Below are 6000 nucleotides of genomic sequence, written 5' to 3' on the forward strand. Positions count from 1 at the left end.
TCATAAAGGCATCATGCTGGTGTAATGAGCATAGCTACCTTTACGGCCCCTAGCCCCAGGTTATGCGGTATTAGATACAGTTTGAAAATGACGAGCGTTACACACCCTAACTGATCAGATTATGATTCAAAAGTAACGGACGATTACGTCTTTCTTGTTAATATTTAAAAATCTCATCGAGCTTTTACAGTGCAATGAAAGCCGTAAAACTGCAAATCTTTTTCGGCAACACATCACTTCGAGTAAAGAAGTCATGAAATTTTATTTTTGTGAACAAAAACACGCTACTAACTGACCTCGTATTTGCCGCACGCATGTGAGAAAAACGTTCATTTTACCCACAATGCATGCAGGTAGGTTAACATGTCGAGTGCGCATGTCTTAGCGCCATGTAAAATAGATTCATTGCTGATCAAACGAGAGCCACGGTTAACTTTACGACAGAAAAAAGTAGTTAATCTTATGTTTCACGCCGTTCTCCTGCGCATCATCTGTCGTGTTCTTAGTGGTGGAAAACAAACAGAACCGGAGAAAGCAAAGCAACCTTTCAGTTGTTTGCGAGCTATGACCTGGCGTTATAATGCAGCCAAGGGAGAGAACCCGGACAAGGGAATCCGTGTGAACACAGCCTTGTCCTATTCCAAACGTTCGATATGCTACGGCTTAAATCAATCAAGCAACCCCAGAATATTGTTTTGTTTCTGTGTTGACAGTTTAACAGGGAACATCCTTGCCTTTCACTGGCCACTCTATGCAATAGTCAATTAGTTCTAAACGAGTACAATGTGGCAACGAGAACATTAAACGTGGACCATCCAGGGTAAGGCAAGATCTTGAATTCGCTAATGCATTTTGAAAACAATATCCATTGTGTTATCAGAAAGTTTGTTTGACATAGACCTCGTCACAGCACAAGAGGGATACAAATCTGGAATTTCTTTCTCAACAGGATCAACGGTTTGATTTAAACAAGGTTTATCAGTCACAATAGGATTAACCATTACTTTGTCACCAGCAAGATCATTACCAAGTAGTAGATGAATTCCTTTAAAAGGCAAAGTAGGCCTAATGCTGACAGTAACAGGACCCGAAATAATATCTGATGACAAGCTTTGTGAAGAGGCACAGATTCAAATTCAACAGAGCTTACACCTCTAATTAATACATTTGATCCAGAATATGACTCATCAGAAAATGGCAAAACATCTTGTAACAAGAAGACTGAGAAGCTCCAGTATTTCTTAATACCCTGATCTTTGTATCACAAGACATGTCACTTTTAAGTGAGACTTTACCGTTACAAATAAATGGCTCTCGAAAACTTTCATAACATTATCCTGTGAATTCTGTGTACAATCTACTGGTGGAGTCTTAACATAATCAAATGCATCAACATTGTTCACCATGTCAGACTTTTTAGCAGTAACACACAAACCAGTAGGCTTGGAACCACCCTCCTGTTCTTGTCTTCTCTTTAAAGCATAACAATTTGACATGACATGGCCTGCCTTCCTACAATAACTACATGTAACCCTGCTAAACTGTCTATCAGTAAATGTATGGTCAGACCTTCGTTGAGTAGTGTTTGAATTAACAGGTCTTCTTTGCTCACCTGATTTCTACAAATTTTGAGTCTGTTTCGGTGGGCCTGAGTTTGAGTTAAATGAACTGCTCGAAGAGGGTCGAGGCTTTCTAAATGTAGACAGCTTTTTCTGAAATGAGACCTTGTATGTAACCGTGTAAGTATCGGCCATAGTGGCTGCTGCTTTTAATGTATCAGCCTCTTTGTCCTCAATGAAAGTTCTGACATCATCATTAATACACCTTTTAAAGTCTTCAATCAGAATGATTTGTTTTAACTTTTCATAATCTTTATCTACACTTTTAGCAGAACACCGCCGCTCAAACAATTGTTCCTTCTGCGTAGCAAATTCAATGTAAGTCTGATCTCTTTCTCAAAAGTTCTAAATTTCTGCCGATAGGCCTCTGGCACAAGCTCATATCTTTTTAAGATAACATCTTTCACAAAATCATAATTTGCAGCCTGTTCTGTTGATAACCCTGTGTATATATCCATAGCTTTACCAGTTAACACACTCTGTAAAAGGGTAGTCCAAAACTGTTTAGGCCACTCTAAACTTTGAGCAATCTTCTCAAACTGTAGAAAATATTTATCTACATCAGTCTCATGAAATGGTGGCACCAATCTTATGTTTCTAGAGACGTCAAATTTTGGAGGCATATCAGAAAAACTTAAGCCAGACCTATCTCCTAGTTTCCTTGCTTCAATTTCGCTCTGAAGTCTCAATTTTTCCAATTCGAACACTCTTTCATTTTCCCTTTCTCTAAACAACCTTTCATTTTCTTTTTCTTTGAACAATCTTTCATCTTCCTTTCCCTTAAACAATCTTTCATCTTCCTTTTCTTTAAACAATCTTTCATTTTCCTTTTCCTTCAGTTCTGACTCCTTCGGTCTTATTACAGTGGAATTATCGCCCTCAGGCCTGTACGCATCTAATGGACTTTCATCGAACTCCTGTAATTCTACCAAACATTTATCAATACTAAACTCCATATCTTGCTTGCCTAAGGATCTTTTGTTATTAAGATTCAGGTACTTCCTTAAAACATACAAATCATTCTTATTTAACACATCAAAAATGTCCTGATCTGACGCTTCCATAAATTCGTCGGGCTTAACATCCGACATGATGAATAAAATCTGCTGGCAAAATTTACTACAAAGTCAGACTAGAAAAATGACACAACTTACACAGAATCCTTTCAATTCCAATTCAAATTCACTTCCCGGACAAGCCCCCAATTTGTTACGACCCAAACTGTCTGTATTATGAAGAGATGGCTTGTTCGAAATACACGACAGTTTAGCCGCACAAAAAAGTAACCAAAACCAGCACATTTTATTTTACAACAATTTATTACGTTTAACAAGAACAGATAACAAAACTTTTACAAATACTAAAGTACTTAAGTTTAACAAGAAAGGATAGCAGTATCTATACAAATACTAAAGTACATGTACAACAGTGTCAAGTCCATACGGACGCATATATTCCACAATGCGGAAAACCATACAGGCATAAATGCCCAAATAAGAGGGAAACTCCACTGTATTATTGAGTGTATGACGAAATATACACAAAATTCCACAGACAGGGTCCGTGTACTAATAAGCACTGTGCACACAAGAGCACAAATTAAATATACAAGTTCAGACTGAACAAGTGCTCGGTGGAGATAGGATATAACAAAGCCAGAGGCTATAAAGACCCCAAAATTCAGCACAAAAGGCCTACTAAAGTAACATGCAGCGAAAGCATCCAAAACTCTCAATAATTCTTCTTTCTCCTCATGACCTGCTTTTATAGGTCTTATAGAGACTGGTGGAATTGTCTAGAATAAGAAAATTTTTGAACACTTGTTGTAAACAAACAGGCCCCGAACTGAGCGTATTCTGGAACATTCTAAGGCAAAGGCAGAAAGCAGGCCCTGAACTCAGCATATATAAACATTGGCAAGCTAAATTTAGAAGCTGACGGCAGTTGTGCACATAACACCATTTGGACACAAGTAGCTTTGGTTACTTCTGTATTCAGATACACCGTCAAACTTACAGGACGAGGCTATATTATTTCGGCTTAAATCTAGTGATTATTTAAACCGGTAAACCGGTCAACTGCAAGACGGGTTTGAGTTTTGTGGTGAGATTTCTTTATCTGTATTTCTGTACCGGCATCAATGTCTGGTATGTTGTATTAAAAGTTACCATATATGTGTTGCATCATATATTAAACATATTATATTATATTATAAGATTCAAGGAAAATCCCTTAAATTAGATATCGTTATTCTGGACTCTTTGGCCTATCACAACTGTTTTAACCGTTGAATTAACCCGAAGCAAATGGGTTCACTCACATCAATCCAACAATCTTTCAGCTAGATTACTTGGTTGGTGTTTTACGCCCTGCTGAAGAATATTTCACTTATACGACGAAAGTCACCATTATGGTGGGAGGAAACAAGGCAAAGCCCCGGGAAAACCCACGGTTTAGTTTGCACTGTTCGCCTTTATTAAATTTTCTACCTGAATTTAATGTATGTATGCCTGTTTCCTCCCACCACAATGCTGACTGGCATCGTATATGTGGAGTAACACCAATCATAAATAAAATGAAACAAATATATGTAATTTAATGTAGGCCACTTGCATAAAGAGACGCAATGTGTTTTTCAATACTAGGCAACGTCTTGCACTTATGACTTAGGTTATCAACCAGACAAATGTCCAAAACCGGACTCGTAAATACCTGTGTCAGATCACAGATTTGGAAACATTACATCGAGCATATTACACACCTCATGATACTCACTTTTCTCTATCTCGCCATTAAGACACTGACATACGTATTGTCTCAAAATAGAACGAGATTAATACAAGCAAACATGGGAAATGTTACACAAGAAACTGTCACAAGACTTATGTTAAGCAATTTGGTACACTGGTTTTCTTCGTCGGATATTTCTCAGATGAGCGATAGGTCTAATGCAAGATCAGACAAAGAAACACGGAGTCGCTTGAATAAGATCAATACATAACATTCTAACAAAATAGATAAATAATACAACTGACAATAATACACAAAACATTACAAATAATTACAAACATATATATATATATATATATATATATATATATATATATATATATATATATATATATATATAGAGAGAGAGAGAGAGAGAGAGAGAGAGAGAGATAATCTTACAGCGTCCAAATCCGGATGGAATATTTGGGCTTTCAGATGCAAGCCAGTCCACGGTTACAATGAATTCCGCAATTTACGGATGACAGTGCCATAAATGGCTTTCTTTGTAACTCCTTGTGAATCTGTAACTTTTCAGGGCAGAGAGGTTGACTAGCGTCCGTGATGCCGAGCTTTCGATGTATACTTCCTCGGACAAATACACACAGTCATTTTCGGTGTAAACTGGGGTGAAATGTACCTAATAGCACAAAGAGACAATGAGCGATACAAGCTGTAAAATAACGTCACTAAAAACAGCAAGGGGCGAAACACAAGCTCACAAAGTGCTGCGTACAAAAAAAACGGAGCACTCTTGACGAATAGCGTGAAAACCCATATCTCCAATCCAACAAAATCCTTCACAGTGAAAGACAGTAAATATGACAGCTCTTGAGTAGATAACAGCTCACAAGTGAAATAAATGACTGCGAGCTTCACCACTCGTTGCTCATATTTATAGACTAACTTAAGAGAAAATTCTGGATGGTTTGATCGTAAACATGTTTACAACACTGATACATATTTCCAGAATGTATACCCTGTGTGCAATGATACTCAACTCATAAACACCGAAGCCGTGAGAACGTTGGACTGAATTACAGTGCAGCTACAACTCCGGACGAAATAAAAAAAAAATATGATACAATGTTTAAAGACGAGATTCGTAACACAATGTCATGTTTATGTAGTCTTCCACACTACTGAATATAATTTATGAGGAAAGCTTGATACAAAAACTTTTTACCAGATTATTGTCAAATTTAAAAACAAAAATTTCCCATGTACAGTGGCATTTGTATACCTTGTAAAGTCCAAAGATGGACATATTTGAATTCACCGAGCAAAGTAATATGTATTAAAAATGTGTGTTTGCTTGAGGTTTTGCGTGGTGTGTTTTCAGCCATTTGATTGAATTATTTATTTATTTGATTGGTGTTTTACACCGTACTCTAGAATATTTCACATACGACGGTGGCCAGCATTATGGTGGGTGGAAACCGGGCAGAGCAGGGGGAAACCCACGACCATCCGCAAGTTGCTGATAGACCTTCCCGACGACCGGGGAGGAAGCCAGCATGAGATGGACCTGAACTCACAGCGACCGCATTGGTGAAAGGCTCCTGGGTCATTACCCTGCGGTAGGGCCCTAACCAACTGAGTCACGAAGGCT

Source organism: Liolophura sinensis, chromosome 9, assembly GCF_032854445.1.
Source record: "Liolophura sinensis isolate JHLJ2023 chromosome 9, CUHK_Ljap_v2, whole genome shotgun sequence".
Classification (NCBI taxonomy): domain Eukaryota; kingdom Metazoa; phylum Mollusca; class Polyplacophora; order Chitonida; family Chitonidae; genus Liolophura; species Liolophura sinensis.